Below are 15,646 nucleotides of genomic sequence, written 5' to 3' on the forward strand. Positions count from 1 at the left end.
TTACATTTTTCCATTAGCAGCAGTTCTCAGCAGCCTTGATGGCACCTCAGAGCATCTAGAGAGCTTGGTAAAGCCCCATGCCCGGACTGTACCACAGACCAATGAAATCAGCATCTCTGGGAATGAGACCAAGCGTGAGTTTTGACTTTCACCAGGTGCAGCCAAAGAAACTCAATGTCTCAGAAACAATGGCCATTACCAGTTCAGCCCCAAGGCCATGGGTGGCTGTGTTTGGCTATGTCTTGGCTGAGCCATGTTCCTTGGTTGGACATGGAAAGTAAAAAGATGGGCATATGTCCTTGCCCCTTGTTTGGCAAGATGACATCCTGGCAGTTACGGAACACTCGGGGTCTCCGGTGGTACATATGGGGGTGACTTGCTCCCTGGACAGTTATCAGCTCCAAAAGGCTCACTCGACTGGGAATCAATCCCACTGTCAACCTCGCCCCTCTCATGAGGCTGGATAAAGTCAAGGATGGACCCAATCAGGCAGATGACCTGTAGGGTGCCATTCAACCCACTCAGATCTCTAGCTCTGCCGACTTGAGGGATGGACTGGGTTTAACCTTCTCTCCAATGCTGTTAAAACAAAAACAGCTGGGGCCGGGGAAGGAAAACAAATAAAACCCTAAGCGTCCCACTACAAAGCTGTGCAGTCCCCTAATAAAAACAATCATCAGTGGTGTTTCCAAAAATATGCCTGGGACAACTCATTCTTCAGAGGGCCAGAAGGCACTGTGGACAGAAGCCACGCCCAGAATGACCTGTCAGAAGCTAAAGAAGGAAAATTTCTTCTCTGTTGAACCATCAGCTGGCAGAAAAGAGAAAGGCATTTCCCTCTGTAAGGCTCCGGCGCGTTTGCCAGCCAATACCAATGACACTCTCTATTTTCCGCGTTTGCCAGCCAATACCAATGACACTCTCTATTTTCTGCAGACTTTTCGAGCTTGCTGTCTTAACAGAGGAAAAGTGCGTAGACCCAGATGCCGTGGGGGGACTCATTCTATTATGTCCCAGGTTGAAAAGGGCACATACAGAAACACATGGCACTCCTCTCACCAGTGCAGAATACAGACTAGGAGACCTCAAATCTGCTTCTTGGCAGCCGTGCTGGGAAAGTGTGGTTCTTTTCTTTAGAGGCGGGTAGCATCTTCCCTTAAAACCTGTCTCACAATTTAAGAAGCTGATCTTTCTGAACAACCAAATTGATCCTCCAGAGTGCCCGCACTGGTCTAAGAAGGTCTCGCCTGCCCCTCCGCCCCCTCCCAACCCTCCACGGCCTCCCCTTCCTTCCATTTATTTGTCTTATGCTCACGCTAGGCTTCTCCTCCAGGCATAGGGAAGAGCGGGGGCGGGGATGCTGGGGAGAAACCTTGGAGTAAAATTTCAACGTGGCAGCAGGAACCCAACGTCTGTTATTTTAAGCTCTGGACACCAGACAGGACATTTTGTTTCCAACACACTCTGGGGCAGGGAGATCTCAGGAAAGATCAAGAGGCTACAAAGCAGCAAGAATCGTAAGAATCACATTAGCAGTGACAAGCTTCCCAGTGGGATGGCGAAAACAGGGTTTGGAGTGGTTTGCGGAAAGGAACACACATTTTTATCAGGCGCTGAAGCGCTCCCTTTTGATGTCCAGATTCCAAAGTTATGGCATGTTTTATGGTCACACACACATGTGCCAAGGACTGCCCAGGCCTCTCCATGCCCCCGTTGAATGCACGAAGGAGCGGGACTGGGCAGGCTGGATGATTTCATTTCCTTGCCTCTACCTCTCCACTCACGGCTCAAAGACACCGTCAGGGGCTTAATCCACAAGGAGAGGTAAGAATGAGCATCCCTTGTGCAGCTACTATGAGCCAGCAGCTGTGCTTTTGGGTCCCCTTCACAGATGAGGAGACTGAGGAGGGGAGATAGCTTTTGTGTTACCCAGTGGACCTGGACATGGGTGGTGCCATCGAGTTTATCAGAGTCTGCTCTTTGAAGAAGCTGTTAAACTCATTCTTGATGAGATGTGAGTCCCGTGATTCATGGGTTCATACATTTCACAAATGTAAAGTCTTCACTGTGTACCAGAGAAGCGCCAGCTGCTAATAAGGAGGAGAAGATAAAAAATTCTAGGTTGTATAGTAATCTACCAGTTAGGCAAGAAATAATCTACCAGTTAGGGCTTCCAAGGTGGTGCTAGTGGTAAAGAACCCACCTGCCAATGCAGGAGACATAAAAGACACAGGTTTGATACCTGGATTGGAAAGACATCCTGGAGGAGGGCATGGCCACCCACTCCAGTATTCTTGCCTGGAGAATCCCATGGCCAGAGGAGTCTGGTGGGCTATAGTCAATGGGGTCACAAAGAGTTAGACATGACTGCAGCAACTTAGCATGTGTACACAGTCTACCAGTAGACTGGGCAGATATCAGATAACAGACACAGGAGAAGGGCCGTAAGACAAATAGAGACAGAGTCAGCAGGACTGTCCCATAGCAGTGCTTCTCGAATCCTTACAGAGTAAGTGATATGATTTAATTTTAATTTGCATTTAAATAGAGAGCAGTTTCTTAGAAAGTTACTAACAATGGGGAATGAGGGTAATTTGGGAGGCTGGAGTCTTCTGGGAACCTTGAGAACTGGTGATTCTTAAATAAGGGAACACACCAGAGTCTTCAGGGAATTTTTTGTTTTCTAGGATACTCATGGGTAAGTCCCCATCTGCAGAGATTCTGCTCCTGAAGGACTGGTGTGGACCTTGAAAACCTTCCCCTGGATGACTGTGGTGTGTACCCTAGTTCAAAACCAGCCCTTGTAGTCATAAATTATTGTGGCTGTTGATTCTATGAAGATAATAAGGGTGACTCTAATTGAAGACTCTGGAGAGCAATTTTGTCTCCGAGAATTTTTGCATTTTTCTGCTCCATCTACAGATCCATTTGTCAGCTTCCATCTACCCTTTTCTTTTTGCTATGAAGATGAGCAAGTCACCCATAGCTGAGCATTAGTTTACTGATCTGTTAAATGGGGACGACAACAATCTATTTCCTAGGACTTTGGGGAGAATGCTACTTAGTACTGTTCAGTGCTGGTGGCTGTTGTGTGGCAGGATCAAAAGATGAACGTGTCTACTATTTTCAAGGAGCTTATAGACAAGAAAAATTAATATAACAATCATAAACGGTAGAAAATTGAATGCCCTGTGGAAGAAATGCTCTGGGAGTTTGGAGCAAAGACCTAGAGGTGGCAAGAACACACCTTGTACACCAGAGGGATGGGTAGCCTGCTTGCCTGGAACATTTGGTTTATTGTCAGGAGAAAGATCAGTGGAATAAGGACCAGAGGGCTATAGTTGCCAACCTAGGAGCTGGTGGACACTGGAGAGTCCAGGCAGCATCACAACCAGGGTACGCCATGTTCTGAGGGGGTTTCGGAAGAGGAAATTGCAGCGTATAGTGCATGGAGTAGGATAAAGGAAAGGCTGGAGGAGGCCAGGGTGACGGCAGAATGGATGAGAGGTGCTGCAGCGACGGCTGTGGCCACGGAGAGACTGTGGCTGAGGAATCGGCTTCTTGGAGTTCCTTGAAAGGGCTCCAAGAGACAGTGCACATGAAAGAAGGTCCTAGGCAGCCTCTTTGAGGCTGTGTGTACAGTATTCAACTCTCTGGTTCTCAAAGTGTCTGCTGGGCAGGTTACACTGAGGAAGCCTAGAGGGTGCGGGGAGAAGGTGAGGTGGAGGCTCAGCAGCTGGGAGAAAATACCCCCCACCTCCAACTTGCTTCCATGCCAACAGCGTCGAGGACTGGGAGCCTGACTTTCCTGGGTTCAAAATCTGCTCTGCCACCTCGAGCAAGGCATCTCATCTTTCTGCAACTAAGGTTCTTCACCAGTAAAATGTGAATAATGACAATGACAATAATAATAATAAGCATGTCCATTTTGCACCGTTATAAGGATTTTATTTTAAGCACTTTGGAGAGTGTCTGGTACCCAATAAGTCCTATAAGAGTGTCGTAAAGTTATAAAACAATTTTATAAAATGGACTTCCATGTACATTTCATCTGAAAAAAATTCTATGGTTCAAAAAAGATTGAACACTGTTCATTTTCAGTCATCATCAAGCACTGAACTGAGTTTCTTGGATTTGCCCTCTGAAGCTGTGACCAGCGGAAGTGACCTGTGATATCTACAGCCACTCTGGCTGTTCCTATAACCTCAGTTTTCTGTTTGCTTCTTTTTTGTTTTGGTGCCTAGGACATGCCTTTTTATATGTTCTTATCTCCCAGAACTAAGCATTCACTAGACTAATATTCACTCTGAGTATTCAAGATGAAGTTTATAACTACTGGAAATCTTTACATAAAGTCCTATTTTACAAAGGTAAAATGAATTTTAGGGGCATTAACCAATACTTAAGACCTAATCAGGTTAGCTCTGAGAAAGGACTGGGCTCTTCCTGAAGAAAGAGACTCTAAGAGGGAGAGAGGGGTCTTAACATGGACATTTTCCATTACTGACTTTGAAGATGGAGGGCGTCACATGGTAAGAAATTCAAGTCTCCAGCAGTTGAGATGGGGTCCCAGCTGACAGACAAACAGGGATCTCAGTCTGGCGACCCTCAGGAGCTGGATTCCGCTACACCCATGTGAGCTTGGAAGAGAAGGGTGAGCTCCAGAAAAAGCTGCTGACACCTTGATTTCTGCCTTGCCAGAGACTGCCCAGACTCCCGACCCCAGGAGGCTATGAGATAATAAATGAGTATTGTTTGAAACCCCTGAAGTTTGAGACTTCTCTGGCAGTCCAGTGGTTAAGACTCTGCTCCCAGTGCAAGGGGCAAAGCTTCAATCCCTGGTTGGGGAAATAAGATCTCACATGCTGCACGGCATGGCCAAAAGATAAAAAAAGGAAGCCCTGAAATTTGCGGTCATCTATTGTGCAGAAATAGAGCACTAACACATTCTCTCTAGCCCAGAGCACAGCCACAAATCCACCTGCTTAATCCTCCCCAGCTGTGGCTGGTGGGGTAACTGGTTTTCTCCCCAACTTCTCCAGACAAGAGTGGGGCTGGAGTACAGCCCCTACCCAGTGTATTGGCGATTTTTGCTGTTCAGTTGAAAATGAACCCGTGACAGGGAAAACAAAGATCAGTGTGAAACAGCAATTCCCCTTCACCCTCAAAGATCCTACAGCTGGAATCACGTTCTTTTCCAGTTGGACTGAACTGACAGGGAATTCCATGTGTGTTACATCACAACGCCCTCATCTCACCATCCACACAGAGGAAACAAAAGTGAAGAGGAACTTCTGCAGGGCTCCTGGTGTAAAAGGATATCTTATTTGTAGGATGGGAGGAAGGAAGTGGCTACACTATCCTTTTGCCCCAGTGCCATGGAAAAGACAAACAGATTCTTTTTACACTAGTGCCGGGGAAATCGTTTAAGGCCTCAAAGCAAGTGCAGAATTTACTAATCTGCCATAAAATTCTACCCTTGGCTAACTCAAGGGGAAGTGAATGAAGGGACAGAACATTATGGACCATTTTTTGAGCCATTTCTGCACAACCAGACAAACCTCCCTTCCTAGGTAGGGTCCAGTGGTTGGCTAATTTTGCTTCTTGGATGCCCCCACCCCCACCCGCCTGCAGTGGTCCTGAAAACATGTGAGCAGCAAGAGGGCAGAGAGGCAATGACTGTCACTTTGCTTGCTAACTCCAACCTTAGGTCGCCCCCCACCCCCCCCCACAAAGGCCAGGTAGAACTTTCTTACCCCCCAGCACAGGTGATTAATCATGGACAGAGGCAGCCTCTCAGTTGAAAGCCAGCCGAGCGTAGCACCTGCCATCTGTTCTGCATTAACTGTTGCTGAAAGACCAGCAGCCTGTAACCATTTAGAAAGCGCAGCCCTTTGTGCCTTCTGCCTCTTTCTCTGCATTTCTCTGTGTCTCCAGCTGGTAACCAAGGGGCAAATAGATTTAGGAAGCAGCGGCAGGGGTCTTCCCTGAGCAAGGCCATGGGTTTCAGATGCCAGGGGCTCTAGACGGCCCGTTTCAGGTGGGATTCTCCGTGGACTTCTCTGCACTCACGGAGGGACTTCAGAGGGACAGAACTAACAATGTGTGGTGGGGCTTCAGGGGAGGAAAGAACTTGGAGAAGTCCACTTTGTATTCGCTAAACTCCCTGCCAAGGTAGGTGCTGAGAAGACCTTTACAAACTCCGCATCTAATTATCATGGTTTCATATGCCTGATCACAGTCCTGTCTGGTTGTCCCTCTTTATTCCTCATAGAGATTCTGGGTGAAGAGTAAGTTAGCAAGGACGGCCACAGGATAAGCTTGATGGATTGGATGAAGAAGTATGGTTTGCAGCCCTCCAAACAGCTTGCCCTGTGGAGAAGCAATATCTTAGGAGAGAAGTTTGTGAATGAGTCTCATGTCAAATGTAAACAGCAGGAAAGCAAGAAAATTCCACTCTGGAGAGTGAATTGCATTCACCTAGTGTACTCATTTCTTTCCCCCTTCGAAGTCCTAAATCTTCCCAGTTAGTATTCCCTTTTTTTAAACCTATCAAACTCAAGTGTAAAAATATGTGTGCTCTGTGCCAGGGACCAGAGCAAAGGTCCAAGGTCACAGCTGGAAGGCACAGGGGCCACTTTCTCCAAGTCCATGTCGGGTTAGGAGTGGGGTCAGTATCTCACCTGCCAATCTCACGATAAGATTTCACAAATGAGCAGGATGAATGAAATAATCCAGACAAAATATTTTAAAAATGAGGCATGGCGGGATTTTCCAGTGCAAATGCATTATAGTTTAAGTCTCACTCTTTTAAGTTTCCTCTCCAGAGGACAAAGAAAAGAAAAATGACTGAGATTCATAGATGAATGAAGTCATTTGAAAGATCTTGCCATTTTATTCAACTCATGTTATGAATTGAATAAAAAATAGAAACTTAAGCCTCTGGAAAATTTTTAAATAAAATGCCAGATATGGTAGAGAATGAATTATGTGGACTGAATTCACCCATGTATACAAAACAGAAGCACACAGTTTTTAATGCTTCCCAAAATAGACAGATGCTGGGAAGGATTGGGGGCAGGAGGAGAAGGGGACGACAGAGGATGAGATGGCTGGATGGCATCACTGACTTGATGGACATGGGTTTGGGTAGACTCTGGGAGTTGGTGATGGACAGGGAGGCCTGGCGTGCTGCGATTCATGGGGTCGCAAAGAGTTGGACACGACTGAGCAACTGAACTGAACTGAAAATAGACGGAATGCTTAAAGCAATGTTGCATAGAATCGTATTTTCATATAAATTCAATCTTTATATAAAACTGCTAGTTTTATCTTCTTACCTGGGTTTAGAGTTTAGTTTTCCCTTGACTGGTTTGCCTTGATTCATCACCTGCTGGGTGTTGATATGATGAACGTCAGAAGTTTGATACTTTTTTAGCCTCTTCACCTCCATTTAGTCCGTGTCCCCAGATAACCAAAGTGTGGCTGAATAAGAAAGTTGGATGTCTCAAAATAAACCCACCCAATTCAGATAATTAACCCAAATGCCCATGGCTTTAATTTGCATGTTTTAAATGGCAATTTATAATTTTCTGATAAAGACGCAATTTATAATTTTCTGTCTCATCACATCCTCACTTCCCCCAAAATGTCCTGAATTTCTGAGAGTGTGTTACCACTTCCAAAATATACATTCTCCCCTGTTCTGGCTTGACTTCCAGAGCTGTTCCAATTGCATGTCTTTTTAGTTTCTTCTGGGAAGCCTTATGCCCAGGGTCCACTTTCTGCCTCCAAATAGTACACAGCATTGGGGAATTTAGCACCATTATAATGATAATGATCTCAGTACCTGCCATGGCCTGGGATCAGGTTCTGTGAAAAAGAAGCAGAAGTGTTTCTAGTAAAAGCCAGACTAGAAGCCCTGAGAGTCCCTATAAAAGGAACAGATTCATCTTCAGTCTTTTGGACTTTGTTTTTCTTTTTTCTTTAGCTACTTTTATTCCATTCCAGGTCAAGAGTTTATTTACTAAATCAATAGAGAAAGATTGGGAAACTGTTTAAAATACACAATGTCTTCCCACAATATACATCCATCAGAAAGGCTGGGAAAAGAATGTCCTGGACTGAGGTTAACTACTGTGGCAAAGACTGGCTGGCTATTCAACGAACCCATTTCCTTCTCCCAGGCAGATGGCTAATTTCATTTCTCAGGATCCTTTGTGATTAGGTAAGGTCACATGACCAAGTTATGCCAAGAGGATGTGGGCAGAAATGAATCATACCTTTTCAGTCATGGCCCCTGAAAATGTCACACATACACAGATCATCTTCACTCCTTACCCCAACCTTTTAAACCATAGATTGAAGTAGGAGGAGCCACAAGATGGAAGGAGGCTGGGTTAACATCCCTTTCGGACTTTATATGAACAACAAATAAATGTCTATTGTGTTATGTGTTGGAGTTTATTACCACAATGAATTAAACTTAACTAAAACTGACCTTGTAAAGAAGGATACCATGAAAAAATTTCAAGGATTCAAAATCCTAGTGACCATTTGCTTTCTGTTGACTGAATGGAAACAAGGGAAACTCTAATTTTTCTGTGGGAAGTTTAGCTCCTCAATCTCTCATTACTAGTTGCCAAGGAATGTCATGAAAACATGAAATTTCTTGATTGAAAAGGATCCTTAGTGCAAATCACCATTAAGATGGGGGAGAGGAGGGCAGGAGGTCCCTCAGCATACTCAGTGGAAAATGCCATTTTGGATGCTTAAGAAAACCCTCTTACCTCTATTTTGGAAATACACTTCAGCTTGGACAGAGGATTAGCTGGTGCCAGTCTTTGCTGATTACTGTGTGAGTCAAATGCACAGCTACTACTTGGATAATTAAAGGAAAAACTCCATTTTTGCTTCTGTGATTTGGTAGCGATAACTTGAATTATCCTGCTTACTCATCTCTATATTAGATGGTATCCAGAACAAGCCTTAGCATATGTAATCATGTAAAACTATTCATTTATCAAAAGAATAGAAAAGGAACTGTACATTTTGGCTTATGCATATATCTACCAAGGAAGTGAGCATAACTCCAGTATTAGAACCAAAATAATTCTATAAGTAACCTCTAAAGAAATGATACTGTAATTATTTATAGAGAGTGGTTAGAATTCAGGGAATCTGCTTAGCCCTAAATTTGGTCATTCAGTTTTCATTCATTCATATCCTTGATGCTTGCATGCGTGCTCAGTCACTCAGTTGCATCCAACTCTTCGCAACCCTATGGACTGTAGCCCACCAGGCTCCTCTGTTCATGGGATTTTCCAGGCAAGAATACTGGCATGGGTAGCCATCCCCTTCTCCAGGGATCTTCCTGACCCAGGGATCGAACTTGTGTCTCCTGTGTTGCAGGTGGATTCTTTACCATCTGAGCCACCAGGGAAGCCCATTTGATGCTTAAGGCACAATTATTAATAATTAACTAATCACTACCTATTTGGAGGACTGGACTAAGGTGTGTAAGAGCCAAGGATTGCATGAGACAGAAGAGGAAAGGATTATTTCCTGTCTGCGGCATCAAGATAGGGCTTAGGAGCCTGAACAGTGGTTCAGAAGATGAAGAGTGGGTATAGTGGATGTGTGGGGAGAGATGAGAGTCTGCTAGACAGAGGAAACATCACATGCATGCAGAAGGGTGGTACCAATGCCTTGTGAACAGTTATAGGATATGGCCAAAGCTTAAACTGAATGGGGGGGGCGTCACTCATCCAGCCAACATATATCGCTTGAGGTTGAGACAGTGTCACTGCCCTCATGGCACTTGTATTCTCCTGGGGGAGACAGACAATCACCAAAGAAACAAGTACATAATTCTAGGTGGTGATGGACCCTACGGAGGAAAACGGTGTGGAATGAAGGAGTAGATAGTCACCCACAAGGGAGGGGGTGATACTTTAGGAAGGATGGTTATGGTAAGTCTGGGGTTGGTGGCACAAGTTAGAAGGGTCACTCCAGCATCAACACTCCCTCCCCCATTCCAAGCTGTTCTGAGTCCAGATTTCATCCGGTCCCCACCTTTCAGTCTGAAGTTCAGAGGGAGAGCTGGAGTAGCGGAAAACACAAGGGCATCTGTGTCTGGCTTTGGGAGCAAGGAAGGTCTGGGTGGTGGTGCAGGGGTCAACAATGAGGAAAGTGGAAGTTGCTGGAAAGCAGAAAGGACCACCATTGTTTTGTCTGATTTTGACTTGTCTGTGTTTTTAAACATGATCTGGACTTCATCCACTAACATACGTCCACTCTCCCTTTTCCATTTTTGTTCCCTTTTTTGAACAGAAATCACAGTTCTCTTTAACCCTTTGGATATTCTCAGTGAATAGAACCAGAGATTTTGCAGGGAAGGAACAGAACACTCAGTTTTAATTTGAGAATGGGCAATGTCACCATGAACTAGTGATGCTATACTCTAATCAAAAGGTGGGTTTAAAAGACATCACCTCCCCAGTTCAGGAGTGGAGAGCCTCCCCACACCAGAGGCCAATATGCCGAGGGAAAAAGAAGAGCGATCACATTAGCTGAATCTTCATTTCTTAATCTTGCCAAAGACAGCATGGGGACGTGCAAACAGAAACCCAGGGCTGAGGTCACAGCTTCTTCACAGATAGAATGCTTTGAATACCTCTTAAGTCATGCAAGAAATAAAAAGAACCTCAGAGAATCAGTGTGAGGACGCCCTCAGTTGGGGAGCGTGTCTATTTAGCACTTCCTCCTCAGATCTTGGGCTCATCACAATTTTTATTTTCTAAAGAGCAAAGGAAGCTCCCTTGAGGAAGAATGCCTGTATCAGCACAACAATAGGGGTACTTAGATCTAATCTGGGGGGTCAGTTACCCCATCCCTCTCTTACTGACTGACCTTCCTGCTAATGTTTACCAAAGCCTGGGTCTCATACTGAAATATTGAAAGTGGAGAATTGAGGTAAATATCTGGATAATATCTAAGTTTGATTTGTAAGATGATTGAAGAAGGAAGCTGGTAATACTAGTTGTCTCATCTTTTTGCAGCAATAATCCCAGAATACTATATTGGGAAAACATATTAAATTACAAAGGTAAGACAGCTTGTTGTGTTCCGTCCTGTCAAATCCTGTATAGCTAATTGCTTTACGTTGAAGAAGAACACAATTCTTTATTCCATCTTGCCACCCTGCCACCCAGAAGCTCCTATTTAAGAGCAAGACAAGTGTGATTTTGAAGAAGACTAGAAGATTCTATTTTTAGAAGAATCTTCTATTTTTCTTTATTGTTTAAGCACAGGAGATTTTATTAGCAACAATGAAAATGTATTCTACTGAAGTTGGATATTATATATTAGAAATTGGAACTCTGTATTTATTTTCACTTCTATGTAAATTTCCACTACTCTGTCCTCTCTAGGGAAATCCTATTGGCCATTCAATTATAAACAAATCAAATACTGCCATGTATATGATAGCAAAGGGACTTCCCTGTTGGCTCAGATGGTAAAGAATCTGCCTCCAATGCAGGAGACAGGTTTGGGACGATCCCCTGGAGAAGGGCATGGCAACCCACTCCAGTATCCTTGCTTGGAGAATTCCATGGACAGAGGAGCCTGCCAGGTTACAGTCCATGGGGTCGCAAAGAGTCAGACGTGACTGAGTGACTAACACTTTCACTTTTTTATGACAGCAAAAGTGGCTTTGTGATTCACAGAGTTGGTGAATTCCATCAGCCTAGCACTGAGTAACAGCAGGAAAAGTTGGTGAAATCACAGAGATCCTTTTTTCAACAGCCATTTTGGTGAGATAAAGAATGTGTTAGCCAGTGGAGCAATCCATTGTGTGTCCTGAGGTGGAAAGGTTTTTTCCATCACTTTTTCAGGTGACTGATGTGGGTTCAAGTTTGAGAAGCATGTTTCTACATAACAGAATGGAACAGGGGGGCAAGCATGTGCAGAGGGAAACATAAAGAGAGCAGAGGATGGAATTCTGGAGAATGCAGATGGGGAAGAGGACCCAGTAGAAAAGGAGAGGAAGGACAGACAAATAAAGAAGAGCCAGAAAGAAGAGCATCTTCCACAACTAAGAGAAGACTGTTCTCAGGAAGAGAGGGTGAGGTGGAGATGTCCGTCCAGTTTGGCTGGAGGAGCAGTGGCAGGGTAGGTGGGCAGTGGTGACCTCTGAGGGAACAGAGTCCAGGGAAATGGGCAGAGGATGAAGGCTGATGTCTGTGTGGGGAGGCGTAAGGGAGCTGGCAGATGGGCCATTCTTTCAGGAAGATTTGCAGCAATGGAAGGGATGTGACTCAATGGCTGTTGAAACAAAAGGAGGGGTGAGGGGAGGCTTTTATGGGGGAGGAAATGATCAAGTTCATAGTTGAGACAAGTGGCCAATGCCATTCAGAAGGTGGGAAGGAAGAGAATCTAGCACAGAGGTGTGGAGGAGATAAGCGTCTTTTATTTACTGAGCTGAAAGGGAAAGAGAGACGGATTCAACAAATATTTGTTGAGAACTTGTCACTGCCAGGCACTGTTCTCAGTGTAAAGACTAAGACAAAATGCTTGTTCTCCTGGAGTTTACATTCTAGTGAGGGAAATCAGAAAACAGGCAGATCTGTGTATTATGTGTCAGGTGTTCATAAGTGCTATGATGACTGAAGCAAGGTGAGGAGGATTAGAGGGATGGGCGGCGGGTGTACAGTTAAGGACCCAGTGGCTCCTCTCATGAGGCTGATTCCAAGCAGAGATGGGTGGAAAGTGAGGGAGCGGGTCACGCAGGTGTTGGCTGAACATGCTGTTCCAGGAAGACCAGCAAACTCGAAGACCCTCTGTAGGAGCTGTTCCCTGGGTTCCAGGAAAAGCAAGGACACCAGCAACTCTGAGCAGACCAAGCAGGGGAGAGAGTGGTGGGAAATGTGGAAGATCTCATCAGAAGAAGCCTTCAAGTCCACAGTCTGGACTTTTATACTAAGATGGAAAACAGTGGGAAACTCTGGGTGGAGCAGTGATTCAGTCCGAGTGACTTTGTCATAAGACAGCAAGTGTGGGGAGTGGGGAATCACTCCAGTGATCCAGGTGAGAGCTGATGGAGGGGGTGGTGGAGAGCAAGAGGAGGGACCCGCATCTGGGTTTACGTCAAAGGAAGTGCTGCTGGATTTGCTGCTGGAGTAGGTGTAAGGCCTGAGAGATGGGGAGATTTCAGAATGCATAAACACTGTTTGAAAAACTAGAGAAGGAAGAGAAGAAAGGAATTGTTTGCCTTTATTGGGTGCTTTCTACGTGGCAAGCATCATGCCAAGTTCACTATTCTGTATTACAGCACTTAATCCTTCTACAACCTCAGTTTATAATGAAGGAACTGAGGCTAAGAGAGGGCAGGCAACTGGCCATTGCATGGAGCAAGTGGTGGGTAGGGGACCGGGCCCCACACAGTTTGGCTACAAAGCACCCTAAACCCTCCACGTGATACAACTTCTGTTTTCTCTGAGAAGTGAAAGGTTACCTAGAGTTGGCTGGACAGAGAACCCCAATCAGCAGTTCAAAAAGAATGGTGACTGATTAATTGAAAAATATGCACCAAAGATTTAAATAAATAATAAGATGACAATTGTAGACAATGCTTCCTTTCGGAGAGCGGTTGGTGGGGCTTGGGGCTCACCCTCCTGTGGTTGTCTGGGCCATAAAGAAAATGACAGAGCTGCCATCTTTCTGGGCCTCTGCAAAAGTGGTGTCCATCTCTGAGCAATCCCCATAACTGAGTGACCCCTTCAGCAGTTGCCACAACTGGCATGGGACTGCCCCCCAGCTCCCAGTCCTATGAGACAAACATTCCCTCCATCTTGTTCACCATAAACACTGACCTGAAATTGAGTGGGCCTGCAAGGTGAAAGTTGAATCATGGAGTATTTATTAAGCCAAGCAGTGGGCTGGAAACTCAGAGGAACATCAGATTAATGTAAGACACAGCTCTTGCCCTTGAGGGGCTCACAGTGTTGGGGTTTGGCTGGTGGACCATTCAATATCTGGTAGGATGGAGAAACCAAATCTCCACTTTGGGTTCATTGTGCTGTACAGGGTGATAGGCCAGGGGTTGAGAAGAACCTTGGTGCTCGGGAATGGACTGGGCAGCTTGCAGCCCTTCAGCTTGTGTGTAGTAGCTCCACGAGGAGCCTGGCTGCAGTCAAGGTGGCTGTTTGTGCATAAACATTGTCATTTCACTGGGACTGCTATTTCATCTTTGAACCTTGGCTTCAAAGGAACACTGACCTTATTCCTGCAGCCTGCCTTTCTTTGAAGCGTATGGCTTTGCCTTGCAGATTAAAGTGAAGACATTCATCAAGGAACAGATCTGGCCAACCGCTCCCCAAACTCAACCCAAAAACAAAGCCTTGAAAGGCTCCTATCAGAGCAGGAGGGGAGAAGCCTGAAGATGAAGGCTCAGAGCAGGGCACTTTCTCAGATCCTGTAAGGCAGTCGGGGTTGATGTAGTGCAGCCCTTTGAGCTTTGGACAATTTTACCCTGGGAATTGGTCTATCTCTGCAGAAAGGCATGAGTTAATGCAATGTTCCCAACCAGTCTTGTTTATCTTATTTAAAGCAGGCACTGTTGTCAATGGGGCCAGAGTGATCATTCACTGGGTGTCTTTGAATTCTTCAAAAGCCATGGCAGGCTGAACTATCTGCAACTTGGCTGATGAGTCTATCAATTTTCTTTTCTATCATTTTCTTTTGTTCATTTCTTTGAAAAGAAACTGTTCAATCTTTCTCCCTGCTTCCCCTATCTAGATTCTGAAGACACAGACTGTACACATAGCATTTTCTCTTATTTTTTTCTTTCTGTTCTCTCTTAAAATGGCAATAAGACTGAAGAGAGACACTTTAACTGGGAGGTTAAAAATAATGACCAAGCAATTCTTTAATTATGAGACTAAGAGAGAAAACTAAAGGAAATATCTCCCTCCTTGGAGGGAGAAAAACTGATGACAGACGGCTATCAAAGGATTTACAATCATATCTTTGAATGTAACTTTTCTGCAGATCTTTTTGATCAACAGAATGAGTTCTGTTTGTGATGAAGTGGCAAAGCTGTCCAGAGGCAGAAAGGAAAAGATTGTCAAGTTGGGTATGTGTGAATCAATGGATGATGATAACATATACCCTACAGGCATCACAATATTATAAAGTAATTAGCTTCCAAATAAAATAAATAAATAAATTAAAAGAGAAAACAAACAAAAAACATAACCTACAGGGCTTAAAAAGTTAGTGATCTTTATAAAGACAAAGGCTAATTTTCAGAGTAACCTTTTTCTATTTATTTGTCTTTAAAATAATATCAATGGATAATTCTGGTCATCACAGTACAATTCATTTAACTTGTATTTTAACTTAAGTCTCAAATAACTTTTTTTCATTAAGAAATCCACACAGTCAAGAATATCACTAAGATGACTTTGCAAGAAGCCAGTGGGTCCAGACCAGTTTTTTCATATAACCTGGTAGCTCATGTGGGAATGGAGACAAGTCTATTTTGAGTTTCAGTTTTAAAAGACTGAATGATAAATGCTTATTCATGTCCATATTCATACCTATTAATTTACTACTACCACTTCCCCAAGTTCAGGTGGGTCAC

General features: G+C 44.5%; 1 protein-coding gene and 1 long non-coding RNA gene across 2 annotated transcripts in view; one reads left to right on the forward strand and one right to left on the reverse strand.

The window, feature by feature from the left end:
• LOC145530944 (serine palmitoyltransferase 3-like) overlaps positions 1–15,646 on the reverse strand; it is a 101,888-nt gene that overhangs the window by 18,649 nt on the left and 67,593 nt on the right. The gene's annotated exons all lie outside the window — the stretch shown is intronic.
• LOC145532132 (uncharacterized) lies at positions 2,456–4,761 on the forward strand. The gene is made up of 2 exons (XR_014073027.1): positions 2,456–2,509; positions 2,688–4,761. It is a non-coding gene; the product is annotated as an uncharacterized LOC145532132 (long non-coding RNA).

This window comes from Giraffa tippelskirchi, chromosome 13, assembly GCF_054371585.1.
Source record: "Giraffa tippelskirchi isolate mGirTip1 chromosome 13, T2T-mGirTip1v1.2.pri, whole genome shotgun sequence".
Lineage (NCBI taxonomy): Eukaryota > Metazoa > Chordata > Mammalia > Artiodactyla > Giraffidae > Giraffa > Giraffa tippelskirchi.